The 17756-nt window shown below is 35.2% G+C and overlaps 1 long non-coding RNA gene across 1 annotated transcript; it reads right to left on the reverse strand.

Annotated features, from left to right (window-relative positions):
• Positions 1–231: 231 nt before the first annotated feature.
• LOC131642149 (uncharacterized) lies at positions 232–13131 on the reverse strand. The gene is made up of 3 exons (XR_009295799.1): positions 12993–13131; positions 12823–12867; positions 232–2097 (listed from the first exon to the last, which is right to left on the reverse strand). It is a non-coding gene; the product is annotated as an uncharacterized LOC131642149 (long non-coding RNA).
• Positions 13132–17756: the final 4625 nt, after the last annotated feature.

The following is a 17756-nucleotide window of genomic DNA, read 5'->3' on the forward strand; positions in this document are numbered from 1 at the left end:
GCAGAAGCAATATCAAAGCTCACGTACAACAAGCACAGAATCAGAAAGTAAGTCAGAAGCTTCAAGGAAAATGAACAAATCAGTTACAAGAAGCTTTGCAACATCAGAAGATCACGCACGTAGAAGATCAGAAGTTCTGAAGTTACAAGTTCTGAAGTTACAACGCAGTAACTTACAAAAGGTAAACAGCAACCGAGTCACATGTAAATCAGAAGATAACCTTCAGCTCAGCATGCAAAATCAAATAAAATACAAAGGATCAGAATCAAGAAGAAAACAGTTACAAACATCATCATTAGCAAAACGGTTACAACAATTAAAAGGAACAACTCCCAAGGTGGATTGAAGAAGCAACCTACATGCAGTCCATTGAAGAAAACAAAAGCACGGTGCAAACACGCCTACATTTATTACGCTTTCCAAAGATCAAGACAACGAACACACTTTCAAAGCTATAAAAAGAAGTAAGATCTCTTATGAAATGTGTGGTTTTAGGAAAAGATGTAGAAATGAAAAACTATGAAAATTAAATGGAGCCTTAAATAAAAGAGGATCGAAATATTGTCTCCCTAAAGACTCCCATTCAAATTATTACTCAAGAAGAATCAAAGAAGCAACTCTCAATAAGAACTGTTGTTCTTAATCTACTTAGGAAGAAGATCAAAGGAAGAAGAATCAAAGAAGCAACTTTCAATAAGAACTGTTATTCTTAATCTGCTTACGAAAAAGATCAAAGGAAGAAGAATCAAAGAAACAACTCTCAATAAGAACTGTTGTTCTTAATCTGCTTATAAAGGAGATCAAAAGAAGAAGAATCAAAGAAGCAACTCTCAATAAAAACTGCTGTTCTTAATCTGCTTATGAAGAAAATCAAAGGAAGAAGAACCAAAGAAGCAACTCTCAATAAGAATTGTTGTTCTTAATCTGCTTAAAGAAGAAAGTTGAAGATCAATGCAAGAAGCAATCCTGACTAAGAACTGATGTTCTAATCTGCTTAGCAGAAGAAGTGAAGACGAAGATCAACTTGAAGAACCACTCACTGCTGAAGGACAATGATCTTACTCTACTTACCACAAAGAAGCAAAGATCTGTCAGAAAATGCAGACAAGAAGAGTTCAATGATTAAAACAAGTTACTTGTCATACAGTTTGTAATCAGAATATCTGCTTATTAAGAAGCATTATGTGAAAACCAAGTTAAATTGTTAATGATGCCTTGAGCGACCGAGTGAAGGTCTGATGCTTGAGAAAACAGTGGCTGAGGTCATTGTGCAAATCTCTTGGAGACCAAGTGAAGGTCAAGAGTCCAGGAGTCAATGGATGTTATATCTCGAAGAGATCACTAAACAGTCCATTGTAGTTAGTCACAAGCAGTTGGCTTGTGCAGGGTTAGTCACAGCGGATAGCCTGTGTAGGATTCTTGAGTCAATGAACGTTGTATCTTATGGAGATCACTGAACGGGTCATTGTCCAGATGGTTAGTCACAGCAGTTGGCTATGCAGGATTGTTAGTCACGACGGAGGTTCGTGCAGTTGTAATCATGAATTGGTTATAGTGGATTAAGACCTCTGTTGAGAGGCAAATCACCTGAAGAAAGTGGACTGGAGGTAGCCTTATTTAGAAGGTGAACCAGGATAAAAATAAACGTGTCTTTTATTTTCTGCACATGTCATTTTAACTCAGAACCTCCTAGCTTTAATCTGCAGAATTGTACTGAGCAAGTCAGAAGTTCTGATAATCTTTAGAAGTTAAAATGAAACGTCTCATTGGTTATGCACATATTCTTCTGAATATGATTCCGCTTCGTAACTCATAGCATATCCAATATATGAGATACAAGAAGAAAGAAAAGATTTTAAAAGAAAGGGAACTAAAATTTGATAAAGAACACAATTCAATCTCCCATTTCTTGTGTTTTTCTCCACCTTCAAATTTGACATATAACTCCTCTATAGAAGAATTTGTTATAACATTTCTGACACCTATTATGTTTTCCAAAATCTAATTAGGTTTGACCATTTTTCTATCTTCACCCTTGATTTTTTGGATCCCTGTCATAGGCTTAAATCTTCATCTTACTTTTTTGTTATATTATACCTACACAATAAAACATAAGAGGTAAGAAACACCCTTGCAACCAATTCATCAACGCGATCACTGAAAATCACTTGTGACATATTTTCTCGATCTTTCAACAATTTTCGACACACTACCAAAGCCTGTGTAACTTTATCGTCTTCTTCACATACAAAAAATGCAAAGTCAATTGAATAAATTATCTTTGTAGAAGTAATACCAATAATTTCTAAAAAAAGCATGTGCTTGTTGATCTTATATATTGAATAAATTATCATCACAGTGCAAAATGGTTAAACAACTTCATAAAATCGAGATGAGCTCAAAATATATCTCAAACAATTTTTCAATCCTCACACACTTTGTACGTAGACACATAATGATCAACATCCAACAATTTCAACAATTGTTGCATTTCAAATCTCAGATTTTTTATCGCCTTGTTGTTTCATTTGCAAACATTGTATATTTGTCTAATATTTAAAACATTTTTTGGTCTCTTCCTTTTCAAAATTGTGAGTATGTTTTAGAACCGATGCATGTTCAATATTATGTCAAAAACAAACTTCTTCTCAACAGCATTTAGATGACATACAATCTAATGACCAACTAACATGTGACTCAGACTATGATTATGTACACCACAAATCACATTAAATGTCCATGAACTATTCGCTTAGTGGTACCACGATTCAAAAGAACATATACATTATCTTGTTTTAGCGTCATCACGTTTTAACTTTTGGATAGATTCTTTATACTGACAACTTCTTTCACATCTCATCGTAACAAATATTTGTATTCTATCGGAATCAAAATTCGACCTACCGATAACAATGTCAAACCTTAATTTGACAACCACATTGTAGACTCAATCAAGCATATGTTCGCATAAAGCAAACTCATGTTTATTGATATTCTTTTTGAACAACGTGGACAACAACTTGTTCTTCTTAAATGCATTAACTTTAATCACAACATCATGGTGTATGATCACAACATCAAAGTGTTTGATCACAACATTAGAGTGCGCCATAACTACACCCAATAAAAAATAAGACAATTTCAATCAACATTAAACGAATCCGAATTTCAATTTTTGGACCAATCCTACAAAAATATGGATTTCAATTTTTGGATCAATCCTACGAGAATTTGGGTTTCAATCTCTAGTTTACGTGTTCATAGTATAAAAGAAAAACCAACGTATCTATATGATTAATGATATAAATGTACATTACTATTTCAGATGATTTTTGGTCTTTTAATGTCATACAGCTGGATCTTGTTTGCAAATGAAATTTTTGATTAAGAATGGAAGGAGATTTTGAAAGAGTTTAACCTTTTTTTATGTTATGATCATGAAGAATACTACACATGCAGGTAATACAACATTTATTTTCCCGCCAAATGTTTCCGAATTCCAAAATCCAAAAGGAGTATCCGGATTCCAAAATCAAAACTATTTTTAAATTTGAATGAGGTGGGTTTGTGATGAAGAAATTTGTTGATTTGTTGTTTTGTGGTGCATTCAATTTTCATTTTTCAAACGGTGACAAAAAACACTTTTACATTTCCATAGAATTTAAGAGTACTACATAAAAAGTAATGAACAATGCTGAACTTCCACTATTACATAATATAGTAATCAACAACATGCAACCTATACAATTATGCACATGCACTCATTAGTTTTTTTTAATAGTATGCTAAAAATAATGTACTCATTAGTTTTTTTTTAATAGTATGCTAAAAAGTTTCCATGATTCTCACAAACAAGTTTAAAATCCAAATAAACCTCTAGTATTCCACTCCTTTCTAATCAAAATGAGCACTGTATAAGGTTTTTGCACAAATTAAGGAATGTTATAATATATTATACTTTTACTAAAGTAACCTTGTAAATGTGTTGGAAGTAGTGTATAGAGTGATAATTAAAAGACACAGTTAAAAAAATAGCAATTATTTTTGCATTGAAAAGTGAAAATGACATTCATTTTCAATCGCACTACACTTCAATTTTCACATATCGCACGACTCCAACTATTGTGTCGACTAGTATGGCTTGTGACAGAGGCAGGAAGGACAGAGAAAATTACCCAATATAATGAATAATGCATTGATCCAAAGGCACAATTTAAGTTCCTACAACCTCCAAACTCTCATGAATAAATTGTTAAGAAATAATCAGAAAAATTTATGATAACAAATCATGGTTTTATTTATATTCAAGTATTGATACAAAGAATGGATTTGGTGATACTGCAATGAATGTGCTCCCAAGTCTCAACTCTCATTAAGACATGAACCAAAGACAGAAAATGCAACTATACAGAATGCATGCTAAAAATTATATACAATTTTATATGTACAAAAATAGAGAGGCCATGCAATCAAAGATATTTTCGTCAAAATAAGTTTGCCAAAACTATATCTCTTTAAGAAATACTCATCATGGAATCAATGGCAAAGTATAAACATGCATAATTTGAGCTAAATACAACAAATTTCATTTTTTTTATGTATATCAAATAGTGTTTATATTTCATTTTAACCTTGAAATATAAAGCTCCTTATCACTAAACTTAATGTTTAGTGCATATGTCTGCAACTTATCAAACAGAAATTCTTATCAAGTAAAATAATAGATTTTGTAGTATCAATCATGATTAAAATAGAGAAAAACTAGTAGATCAAATATATTGAAATGAAATGGCAAATGTTGTCCTCAATTTGTTGCTTTTTTAAGTATCCTGCTAAATGCTATTTGTTAATAAAAAGATTGCAGTATCGCTACGTAACACAAAATAAAATGAACTATTTATTTTATACTTTCGGTAAAATAAATAAATGTAAATGCAAAATCAGAATCTGAAATAATTCAATTATATCTTTCTTGTATTACCGCATTAAATTAAAAATTCATAGTAAAGCAAAAAAATGACTCAAATGCTGAATAAAGTGATTGCACGCGATTGTTTCCTACATTTATTACGGCCTTTTCTTGTTTTGTTCCTTTTGTATAAGGAAGCCTTTTTTTAACCATGTTATATGTACAAAGTATCCACCGCAATTTAATAGTGATTAATCTTCGTCGAGGAACCGGTGGCGCACTCAAAGTGAATTCACCTTTTTCTATAAGGAAGGCTTGTAACCTACCCCTCTATAAAATTCTGATTTCAACAAACACTTATCCACAACAAAGGAGTGAGGAAGTCTCTGGATTTTACTGTTTTTTTGCAGCTATGGAGAACAACGGCAAGGTCTGCGGGATTTGTGATAAGTGGTTCTCCAGTGGGAAAGCTTTTGGAGGCCACATGAGATCTCACTACGTCAAATTGCCGATTCCTCCAAAGCTTGAAACTAACAATCAAGTACAAGGCGATTCGGCCAATTCAACCCAGCATCCCATTCAATCTGCTTCCTCGCTGAGTTGCCATCTCAAAGAAAAACGCACAGAGAATTTCGGATCTATGAAACGCAACTTGTCTGCCATCTCTGCAAGCTCAAACTCAAACAGTGAAAACAAATCCGAGTCCTACCCACAAACCCCAACCCACAAAAGATCTAAAAGCCTCCATGAACAAGATGAAGCGGACAATACAAAATCTCTGTCAGAACAAACAAGTCCAATAAGTGATACTAAAATTCCTCGGGGTGCTTGGGTAGTGTGGGATTTTTACGAATTCGCGCAGCAAAAGGAAGAGGCCAAGGCACAAAAAATAAAGGAAATCAACGAAATGAAGGCAAAAGACAGTGGAAGCAAGAGAGGTGACTTGCTTGCTCAAGCTGACTCTCAAACCAGGTTCAAGTGTGAGAGGTGTGGAAAAGAGCTCCGATCTTTTCAAGCTCTTGGTGGGCACAGAGCACACTGCAGAAATGACAAAGATGATGACTTTATTGATCGGAAACCTTTTCAATGCCCGTACTGTAACAGATTTTTCAAGTCTGCTCAAGCACTCGGTGGACACAGGAGGGTACACATTTCCGTTGCTAATGAATTTTGAAGCATGCAAGTGGATCTCAAGTTCACATCTGTTTTGAATTTTCAAGTCCTGATGATATTTTAAGTTTCACAACGCAATTGCGGAGATCAGAAATTACAGGTTTAATTTGTGATTCTGTACACAATTTTAACTGTGTTCAGTTCTGAGTGTTAAGAACAATATTTGCTTTTAATCATTTTAAGTTTTAATAATTTGGAATTGTGGGTTTACATTTATGTAAGAGGGATCTTTGTTTTTGATTATCGTTTAAGTGTTTTTCTTAGTAGTTTGTATCTTCTTCATCTGTTAATTCATGTTCAGTGTTATCAACCGTAGATCGCAGAAAATAACGATTTGTTCAAAGTTTGTTACGCAAGAGTGTTACAGTGCCGATATAATCACTAATTGATAAAATTTTGTATTAAATAGAGATTTATTCAAATTTTTCTGCATTACAGTGCAGCTATAGCCACTATTTAACAACATCAGACATTATAAATCTCTGGGTAGACCAAAATGATCATATTTTCTTTTGTTTGCACTAGTATGGTTTTAGATCAAACTTCATCGGCTCCTACTCTGTTTTTGAATGTTGGTAAAATTGTATAGAGCCTAGGATGACTTGCTTCTCTAATGGGACATTAGACCTCTATTTTTCACAAGGTTTGTACTTATGAACAGTGCTACGGAAGCCTTGACACCGCCATTGCGAATGGCATGGCGGAATTTTCTGATAACCATCATAGAAAGTTCGGTGATGGGCTTGGCTGCAATGGTGTGTTTATATGGCGTATTTTTGGCCTTCTGCCATCGACAACACTGCCTACGAAATATTACATTACTCCCCACACTATGGCATAGACTAATGGACTTGCATATTTTATATAATGGAGTAACCACATATAACTTTCTAAACAACAATAATAAATAAAATTTCATTGTTATTATATACTTGTAGAAGCTTCAACATGATTACATGGGTTGTCTGTGTCCTTATCTAGGAAGAAAACTTCTGTTTAAACTTTGGGTTAAACCACATGTTCAGTACCAAGCTGCTATGCAGTGCTCTGGTATGGCTTTCTAGGGGAGAAATTAAGCCTTTGATGAATTATCCCTTTTTCAAAATTTGATAGTCTGTTTCAAGCCATTGCTGGCAAAAAAGGCTAGATGTAATAGAAATACTTAAATATCATGCATGATCCAACAAAAGAAGTATCATATCTATCGCGAAAAGTTAAGATATACCCCTATGATTCCAAAAATGAAAAAACAGGGGTTTTGGATTGGGCAAAAGTGTGGCACCCTCTAATGGGGCCCAGGTGGCTGAAAAAAGTGGACAAAACTGCAACGATAGCAACTAGTTCAAATAATTAAACATGAAAAGCAAAACTCAAGCAGTTGAGAAGGATGAATGAGGTTACATAGGAACTGCAAACAATGTTGTCAATGGCGGATGGCGGTCCATGGCGGAGAGCCAAAATCCCACCATACTGGCCATAGCGGTCATGGCGCCTCTATTTGATAACACTGACCGCAACTATATATACGTATGTGTGTGGCCGTGTAATTTGATGAATATAGATACTAGAAGCATATGGCATACAAACAGAACGGAATGGAACTACGTATTTGTTTTCTTCTCTTTGATTCCACCTTTTTTCCAATGAAATCAAAATGCAGTACTTGTTTTACCTTTTTGTTTTAATTGAGTCTGTTCTGTTCCAAATTATTTAGCAAATGCTACCTGAGGTTACATTATCTATTTTTATTTTTCTGAAAACCCGGTATTCGGTCTACCGGACGAGTATTGTCGATAGCGGTTGGTGGTGCATGGCAGAGAGCCAAAATCCCGCAATACCGGCCGCTTTGCGGCGCCGTTATTGCGGATTATGGTGGAACAACCCACAATAGCAACCGATATTTACCATTGCGGCGAGCCCAAAAACTGCCATGTATATCCGCCATAGCGGGGAAATTTGATAACACTACCGACTAATTCCACCATCCACTAGTGCCTAAGGATAAATTAGTTGTTCTAATTAGCAATTACTATAGTTTCACTGATACTATACCATGTAAACTAATCCTTTTTACTACACTCCCTGACCTTTTGTTGCTGGAAAATATAAATATAAATAGAATAAATAAGGCCATCTAAGACCAAGATGTGGAACAAAAATGAATTTTTACCTCCTTGATTCATTTTTTGATAAAATGGGGAAAAAAGAAATAATGAATTTTTTTGACGAAGATGAGTAAAATTTTGCCATATGTGAATCCCAATCACTATTGTCGATGGCAGTCCATGGCGGAGAGCCAAAATCCGGCCATACCGGCTGTTTTGCGGCGCTGTGATAGCGGACTATGGTAGAAATACCCGCGATATTGGCCGACATTTATCATTGCAGCGAGTCCAAAAACCGCCATATATATCCGTCGTAGCGGCCATATTAGATTTGACCTAATTCATCCTTACAAAACCGGTTAGTAAGGTGAGGAGTGTCACTCTATATAAACTCTTTCAATGCTTTATCTCCAACCAATGTGGAACTTTAGGATCTTCCTGATACACCCCCTCACGCCCAACATTCTTTTGGGCTTGGTGTGTGTATATTAACGGTGGGCGGCCCATGGCCCGATCAATAGACTCTGATACCATATTAGAGTTTGACCTAATTCATCCTTACAAAACCGGTTAGTAAGGTGAGGAGAGTGTCACTCTATATAAACTCTTTCAATGCTCTATCTCCAACCAATGTGGAACTTTAGGATCTTCCTAATAGGCCATGATGCCGCTATTTGATAACACTGATCCCAATTAACTCTTAAAGCTCCACATGTGCAACTCTGCAAATTTTTACTCAAGGCTTTTAATTTAAAACCAAATTTATAGATGGAGTCATCATTTAAGGTGTGTTTTACACTATTTTTTCAAAAGTTAAAATATCTAATACATATTTTTAATATATATTAAAATGTAAGAATTAGAATTGGGCCTAACTCATCCCTACAAAATTAACTTGTAAGATGAGGGGTATCACTCTATATAAACTCTTATTAGACTCTATATTTAACCAATGCAAAATTTGAGTACTTGGATTTTTCTCAATACACTCCATCACGCCCAACACTACTGAGCTTGGTGCATAAACGGTGGGTGGCCCAAATTGTGTGGGACTTGGTTTTTCCAATACACCCCCTTACACCCAACACTATTGGGCGTGGTGCGGATATATAAATGGTGGGTGGCCCGAATCAATAGACTCTTGATACCATGTTAGAATTAAAATTTGGCATAACTCATTCCTACAAAATTGACTTGTACGGTGAGGGGTGTTACTTTATATAATTCCTTGTTAGACTCTATCTTTAACCGAAGTGAGACTTGGATACTAGAGTTTTTCCCAAAATAAAATATAGACACTGCCTTCCTAAAACCTATCCTCCAAAATCCAACTCCCAAACATAACCATAAGTTTTGTTTGGGAGTTTGGAGGAGAACGGAGGGGAGAGCTTTGAAAAAAGCGAAGCATTGCGTGAAAAGAAATGGAGAGATCTAAGTAGAGAGAGTTTTGTGGGGTTTATTTTCATTCATAATATAAAGTTCCTCTAGTTTAGGAGAACTAAAAAATTGTATTGGAAGAGGGGTTTGGAGGATTTTGGAAAGTTTAGATAAATTGTTGAACTTTAACGTATGTTGTTATAATATTCCGAAAATTAAAAATATGTTAGTGATAAACATTCATTTATCATTTTATTCAAAATCATTCTTTCAAAAAATGTATTTCTCTATATTTTCTTTAAATTTCTTTTTTTCGAAACTCTCCCTTTGCCTCCCCTCCTAACTCGCAAACAGTCTCTTAGGGACTACTTTTGTGATTTCTATCTCTTCGGACAAATTGGATTAATCCCTTATCCTTCAAGGCCCAAAATGATTATTAATATTATATTCTCTATGTCGCACTATTATGGGCGTGGAGTCGTGGATACTATTAATGGATTAGATTAGCCCAAACATGAAAAACTGGCAACACAATGTTTCTTAATAATATATTTCCTTAGAAGTATAATTCCAGTCCATTGCATGGATTAGAGGGAAGTGTTAAAAACATCATGCGATCCTAATTCAATTACTTGTTAGAAAGAAGGTTGATCTAAATATATAGCATTTGAAAGTAAGAATAACCTAATTCAATTACTTGTTAGAAAGATGGTTGATCTAAATATATAGCATTAGAAAGTAAGAATAACCGAGCCACTCACAACTTACAAGATGAAACTCTACTCACTCGGAGTGGGGCACAAGCAAGCATCTAATGGTGGCACTTTGTGTTTAATCTAAATACTTACCTATCTTAGAAGTTTAGAACTAAACCAAATTCTCATATGCAAGTACAATGAAAAACCATGGAAGTGCAAACAATAGAAAATTGGTAGTCTAAAAGAATTCCGTCACAATCACAGATAGCAAATTCCTATCCTCTAAAAAAAGAGTTGGTGTGTCATGTTGTGTGTGGCAAGCAGAGGATGAAGATAGCACATAGGGTCAAACCCTCTTACATATTAAGTCTTGTTAATCATTGTTGATCATGCATTTTCAAAGGCTCACATTTCATACCCTTTCAAGTTCAGTTAGGTGCTCCTAATTTAAAATTTATTTAAGATAATAACATCTAATCTTGACTTTGGCAACTAAGAAAATTGGTTTCCCTCTTCTAAAGTGAGCTCTCACCTTGGAGAAAAAAGTATTGTGTGTTGAGTCAGGCAGAAAGTCAATTACTTATATTAGCCCCATGTATAGTAAGTTATGAATTTGCATGTATCTTTCTTAAAATTTGGAGTGGACCTCACTCAACCTTAGATAACCGGTTTGTAAAGAAGGATGTCAATAGCGCCACTATAGCGGAAAAGCGTGAGTGGTAGGGTTCGGGTGCGATGCCATCTCTCTGGGAACCACCTTCAAAAATGGCAGTTTTCGCAGTCACGAATTGTGGCCATCTTGCTATCCACAGGCTCACTACAGTTGGCCTAATGGAGATGAGGAGTTGGATACTATCTATTTATGCTACTTTTTTTCACTTGGCAATATTTCTTGACATTTTCGGTTTAGTTCAAAGAACATGTACTATCAATGTAAATTTGTTTTACACATACATCCAATGAGAGTCCACTATTTTGCCATGTCATCTCACTCCTAGTTTATACTGAAATTGTTGATATGAAGTGGCGAAATGATGAGTTCCAATTGGATGTCAATGTAAAACAAATTTACACTATCTGTGGATGTCCCTTTAACTCATACATAATTAAAAACATATATTTAATCACCAGTAATTCGATTATTGGTAAATAGTGAAGCCTGAACCATATCTTTGTTATTTTTCATTAATTCAATGATAAATCAAGTTCTAAAAACACTAGTTTCAATGTAGAAAAAATAAAATCATCATTACACTGTTGCCTCTTCGAACTTGATTCTTAAATATCTTTTTCTATTCAAATTTAGCCCATACATACTATTGTTTCTTTCAATTCCCTTCTTCCAAATTCTCCAATTTTTTGTTTGCCGATCTTGGACACAAGCAAACTAGACAAACTCGGTAAGCCATCATAAATTCATTTGCAACACTTTTCATATCAAGATTTACCCTAATGTTGATGGGAGCGCGAGTTGGAGTGTGGGGGATCACACCATCTTGTGATTCAAGCAGTGTTTCCAATAGCGGATGGCGGTCCATGGTGGAAAGCCATAATCCCGCCATACTGGCTGCTTTGTGGCGCCGTCATAGCGGATTATGGCGGAAAAAGTAGCAATATCAGCCGATATTTACCATTGTGACCAGCCCAAAACCTCCATTAATGTCGATCATCACGCCGCCATGGCGGATATTCAATAAACTAGTGGTATTTATTGCAAGTTGGCTGCACTTGATTTGTTTCTTAATCTGGGTCTCCATTTTCAGCCACATTAATAAACCAGTTTATTAAAATTGAAACAGTTCGGGTCGGGTTTAAAAAGCAGGTTCCAAATTTAGATCAGAAATAATAACAACTTCGTTCTTCCTCACGCGTTCTCTCTTCAGACTCACGGCCAAAACAATTCCTCTTCTGCCAGCGACAGCGAGTCACCTCTTCAACTATCCTCCACCAGTAACTACGACGGAGCCTCCTCCCTCTTCCCTTTGTTTCTCTATTACTTGTGTGTATTATTTATTAACTTGTCGCTATAAATTTGTAGTTATGAACTTATGAACCTTATTTAATGTCGTGATTTAGAGGTTATTTTATTCGTCTACGATAAAATTATGCATGTGCATATATAACTATAACTATATATGGTGTACTTTTTCCCTATTAGCAAAAGATCTTATGATTCATGCTATAGTTCTCGAGTTACGATCTTTCGTCCCCCTCCCGATATCACGTAGAATCTTAATTTTCAACACATTCATGATTAGCACGCAAGTTAGCAACATGTCAATAACCAAGCAAGAAGAAATCAAGAACAAATATATAACAATCTCATCAGTCTTCTACCCTAGGGTTGAATTGAACACATAGCATACTGTATGCAGCATATATTAATCATTCAAACCGATTGTTGTTACGCTAAGTACGACTAAATTATTAGAATCATAACAGAGATAGATCAAACCGATACGCAATAGCAATAATTGAAATGAAGACCTCAGTTGCAGAATTTGCATAGCGTGTTGCGAATAGTAATAATAATAGGTCCAAGAGAGAGAGGGAATGGTACCAGTGAATCAGGAACTCTTGAATTCCTGTAAAATCTTTCAGCTATCTACACAAGAGAAGAAAGAAAGGATGAATGGAAGAGAATTGAATCACGTATATATAGAAATAAATAGTAAACAGTACGTTTCGTAGAATTTTTCAAGAATCTATCACCTATGTTGCTTAATTTACCGGGCAATCGCGGAGGTGTGCGGAGCGGAGCTAACACGGTCGCAAAATCGCCGACGACCAAGTCCGGCTCTGTTTGCCGGCGGCCAATTGGGTTCAGTGCGACTCTTATCCAACATTGTTTCTGATTGGGCTTAAAATTAAAATCCTATATTTTCTATTTTGATTTTGTTCTACCACCCTCATTTTTACCTCACACCCCCACTACATACAATTTTACAAAATTATATAAAAAGTTAAAATATTTGAAAATTTGTGATTTTTTGAATTTTTTTTATTCATATATCAGTTTTTTTTTTTAATGAATTTTTCCGGATTTTTAAAAAATATAATATAAAAGCATCAATTTTATTCCTATTATTTAAAATCGACGTAAAATTATAATTAATTTTTGGCTTATTTAGTCCTGAAGTCCCATAACTTGATTATTTGAGTGTGGAAACCTTAAGTTGGTTGATTTGGCATGACAACAAGGCTTATTTAGCATTTGTGACTCAGCATATTGCATTATATTAATGTGTCATCATTTTATTATTCCTAGACTCCATTTTCACGCTTTAGGGCAATGGTTCTTCTTCTCCTTCCTCATTTGTCACGCAAACGATTCTCACGAAGATTCTGTGAAGATGTTAATGAACTCCAGTAAATAATCAAAATCAAACACCCAAAGTTGTGGGTCATTTGGATATGTGGTGATAAGAAACAAAATGATGGATTGTTGGTGCCAAGAAGAGTGTGTGATGCGTACTTTTACATATCTCAATAGTGTAAATGTTGGAAAAAAAATTGGGACTGTAGGAATTACATGAATCAATTGGAGAAGGGATGCAACTTTTTCAAGTGGGTAGGTGATAAAATTGTTGATGGAAGGGATTTGAAGATTGAAAGGCAAAGGAAGAAAATATTAAAGTTGAAGAATGAGGTTCTGGGCATAAGAGAAATGTTGAAAAATGCCATAGTGTTTTATATTATTAGTCTAAGGTTTAATTTAGTCTTTGTAACCATATATTTGAAATAGAATTGTGGTCAATGTTGTGAAAGTATGTAAGATTGATGTTGCTTAAATGAAATGATTGGATTGTTATATTAGTGTTTTTACCATTTCTTTTGTTATGTATTATTGAGTGGTGTGTAAATTTGAAGAATGATGCTTATAGTGAAATAATATTATTACATAAGGGACTTAATAGATTCAATTGAATAAATTAGGGTCTGCAATGTTGTAGTTATATGTTACAGATAAACATAATGTTCAATTTTATATAGAGTCATGTAAATATTGACACAAATAGAATAAACAAAAGGCTTTGCGTTATAAAAGCATGTGTTCTTTGACACTAATATAAAAAGGCATAAAAGCCTAATTATGTGTTCATCGACACAAAGTTACAAAAGGGCATAGAAGCCTAATTGTGCTTTTATAGACACAAAGCTACAAAAGGGCATAAAACCTAATATTGTGTTCATTGTCACTAAGTAACAAAAGGGCATAAAATGATAATTCTCTGTTCATTGACACTAAGATGCAAAAGGGCATAAAATCCTAATTCAGTTTGTAGTTGCCTCAGGTTGAGTTGCTTCAGTTTGAGTTGCTTCATGCTGTCTAGGACCATGTTGAATTCGTTCAGGTTGAGTGGTTTGAGCTGGTTTAAGTTGAGTAGTCTGACTTGGTGGTGGCATTTTGCATGTTGATTTGTTATTCCCCATCATGTGGCATCTACTGCACTTAATGCCAAAGTTCGCTCTCTTCAGCCGAGTCTCATCCTTGATACTCTCAGATGGATCTCTAGTTTTCTTCTTCTTTGGCCTACATGGTTGCCTCTTGATAGATGGTGGTTGTAATTCGACATAGTCTTTCTTCTCCCACAGACTTTCTCCATTAACTGGAAAAATAACAGATGCATAACATGCCTCACACACTAGTTTTTTGTAGCAGTCAGGCACAAATTTTTCAATATCCACCTGTTGTGATTTCATGCAAGATATTGCATGACAGGATGGTAAACCAGTCAACATCCATATCCTACAAGAACACATCTTGGTGGACAGACTCACAACATGCTTTTCTCCATTATTTTAGATGTGCCTCACCTTATAATCAAACTCACATGCACGCCTGCATAAATTACAACAGTTCAATCACACAACTTAATGGCTAATTTACACAACACACAAGTAGTTGAACAAATACCTCACAATCCATTGGTTTGTTATGCTAGATTCTTTTGCAATCTTTTTCCTAATATTGGGCAAAATATCACCTTCAAACTTGGCAATTTTCTGTCTGTTTGACTCCCACATTAGCATGAGTTGGCTTGGCCCTAGAAGTGATAAACACAGAGTTGAAAGCCTCTGACATGTTGTTCCATAAGGCATCACATAAAGGATATGTATTGAAGAAAGCCTTGCTTCAATATCCATTGTGTCTCCTATCTTAGTTTCAGTGCCACCAACATCTGCTTATAGCACAGGATGCAAAACATATAAATGGACTTCCCCAGTCAATTTAGCTATTGTATGCATCCTCTTAGTTCCCTTGTCATATTTCAACTCAACTATGCTATTACACTCCATTTGGTCATGATACCAAAGACTCTCTATATTTGGATAACCTAACTCCTTTAACACATCTAATACCTCGAAATAACTCCAATAATCAAAATCCACATCCCAGGTTTCCTCTAACCCATTATACCCTAATGTCATGACCTTAGAAAACTCACCCCCTGTTTACGGTGATTTCCGGTAAACAACCGCTAGTCTTCCAAACTATAATAAATATTATTTGGTTACTCGCAGGATCGACTAGATTGATCCTAGGACACATAGTCAAGAAGATTGTCATCAACGTTCATTCGAACCATATTCATTATTTGTCTTCTTCAATAAGCGTTGTTCGATTAAAGAACAAATAGTCTTGACAATCACTTTGTTACATATAAATGTGACTTCAACGAAAAGATAAGTAACATAACATAGAACATTAAAAGGACTATTGAAACGTAAAGAATCTTAAACTGCAGAAAGGTAAAAGACTTTGAAAGTAAATAACATAAAAGTAATTCGAAAGTAAATGACATTAAAGTAAAGATACATAAATGTAAATGGCAAGAAGTAAACGAAATGCAGTAATTCTTGAAGATATTTAAAAGCAAAGGGTAATACACATGTATTAAAATGGTGGTGTCATACGTACATTTTCTCAGCGAACTCTTTCTCTTAACGCTTGATACTTGAGTAAATATGTGAGTGATTTGTACAAAATGAACACACAGAATCCTAACATTAAGACTCCTATTTATACTAGTTTCGACCTTAACGGTCCTATACTAATCTGCTGCCACGTTTCGCATAAGAACTTCTAGCGATGCCATCTGTTACTTGGACAGTTACGAAACCGTCTTCGAATTTCAAATCTTCCCGCCTGAGTCTATCTTCGACGCGTGGCAGTGTATTAAACAAACACTACGAAAAAACACGCTAAGTAGTAATACTTGAATATATTTATAAATTTGTCTAAGTCCCCGAAGATACATACTTTTCACTAGCTTTCAGTATTCATTATCTTCATAGTGTACTTAGAAATCTTTACTCTCGAAGCATGACCATCAGTAGCCATTCTTTTATTTTTAAGGGATGGCCATCAGTAACCATCTTTCCTTCGATTTTCTACTTCTTCGAAGGATAAATAATATAAAACGAAATCTTCAGCTAACAAATTGCCCCCAATAAATGCCTGTTTCGAGAGTCAACAGAAATAGGCGTTTCTTGTCATTATAAGATTTCGTTCTTTATTGATCTTTGAGAGTTCCAAGACTGCTGACTAACGTCATAATCATTGATGACCCTGTTTCCGAAACGTCTTGTCATTTTCAAAGATGTCTTCTCATAACTTACATTCCCACGTTTTAACCTTACTTCTTGATCATTACTCCTACATACTAGGAGTGAAGCTAACTCTATTCGACCGCCGTTGGATTAAATCACCAGCCGCCACGTGTTCTTTGGATTTTACCCAAAAGATTTAAAAAGGGTTTCCGTTAAACCTTTAAATACTTGGTCTTGCACTTCTACACAACCTTTCATTCCTATTTCTTCATCTTCTTCAAAAAACCAAACATCTTCAATCTCTTCAAAATCTCGTTCTCTTAATTAGAAATTTCTCTATGGCTTCATCTTCAAATGTTCTTCAACCTGCTCTGAAGATCCAATCAACAACACGGTCTGGGGAACAAGAGCACGTTCAAAACCCTAACACCGAAGAAATACGCGCTATTTACGCTTCCCAGGTAATCATTCCCTTTGAACTTTCTGGAAAATCTCTCGCTTTTATGGGTCCGTTACCAGGTGAAAATATCCCATCTCTGAATAAATTCTTCCCTGCTTATTACAAGACTAGACCATTAGTTAGCAAAATTAGGATAGATGAAGATGGCTGTTCTCCCTCAGGAAAATCTGCTAGTATGGAAGAAACTCCCACTGAAACTCCTTTAGCTTTAGCGAAAATTAGGGTAAACTATATGACCAACTCTGTAAAAGTGTTTAGGTCAATTCCTTTGGCCAAGGATCCTGATTTGTACTATGCCTGGTTAGAAAAAGTAGAGAAACAGAAAGAATCCTTCTGGAAATCGTTAGGAATATACGATTTGATTCAACTGTCAAAGACAGGTTTAGAATACAACCAACCCATGTTAGTAGCAGCAGTTCACTTTTGGGATGCTTCTCACAACACTTTCCATCTCCCCTGTGGAATGGTTACCCCTACTC

Source organism: Vicia villosa, unplaced genomic scaffold (genome assembly GCF_029867415.1).
Source record: "Vicia villosa cultivar HV-30 ecotype Madison, WI unplaced genomic scaffold, Vvil1.0 ctg.004566F_1_1, whole genome shotgun sequence".
Taxonomy (NCBI): domain Eukaryota; kingdom Viridiplantae; phylum Streptophyta; class Magnoliopsida; order Fabales; family Fabaceae; genus Vicia; species Vicia villosa.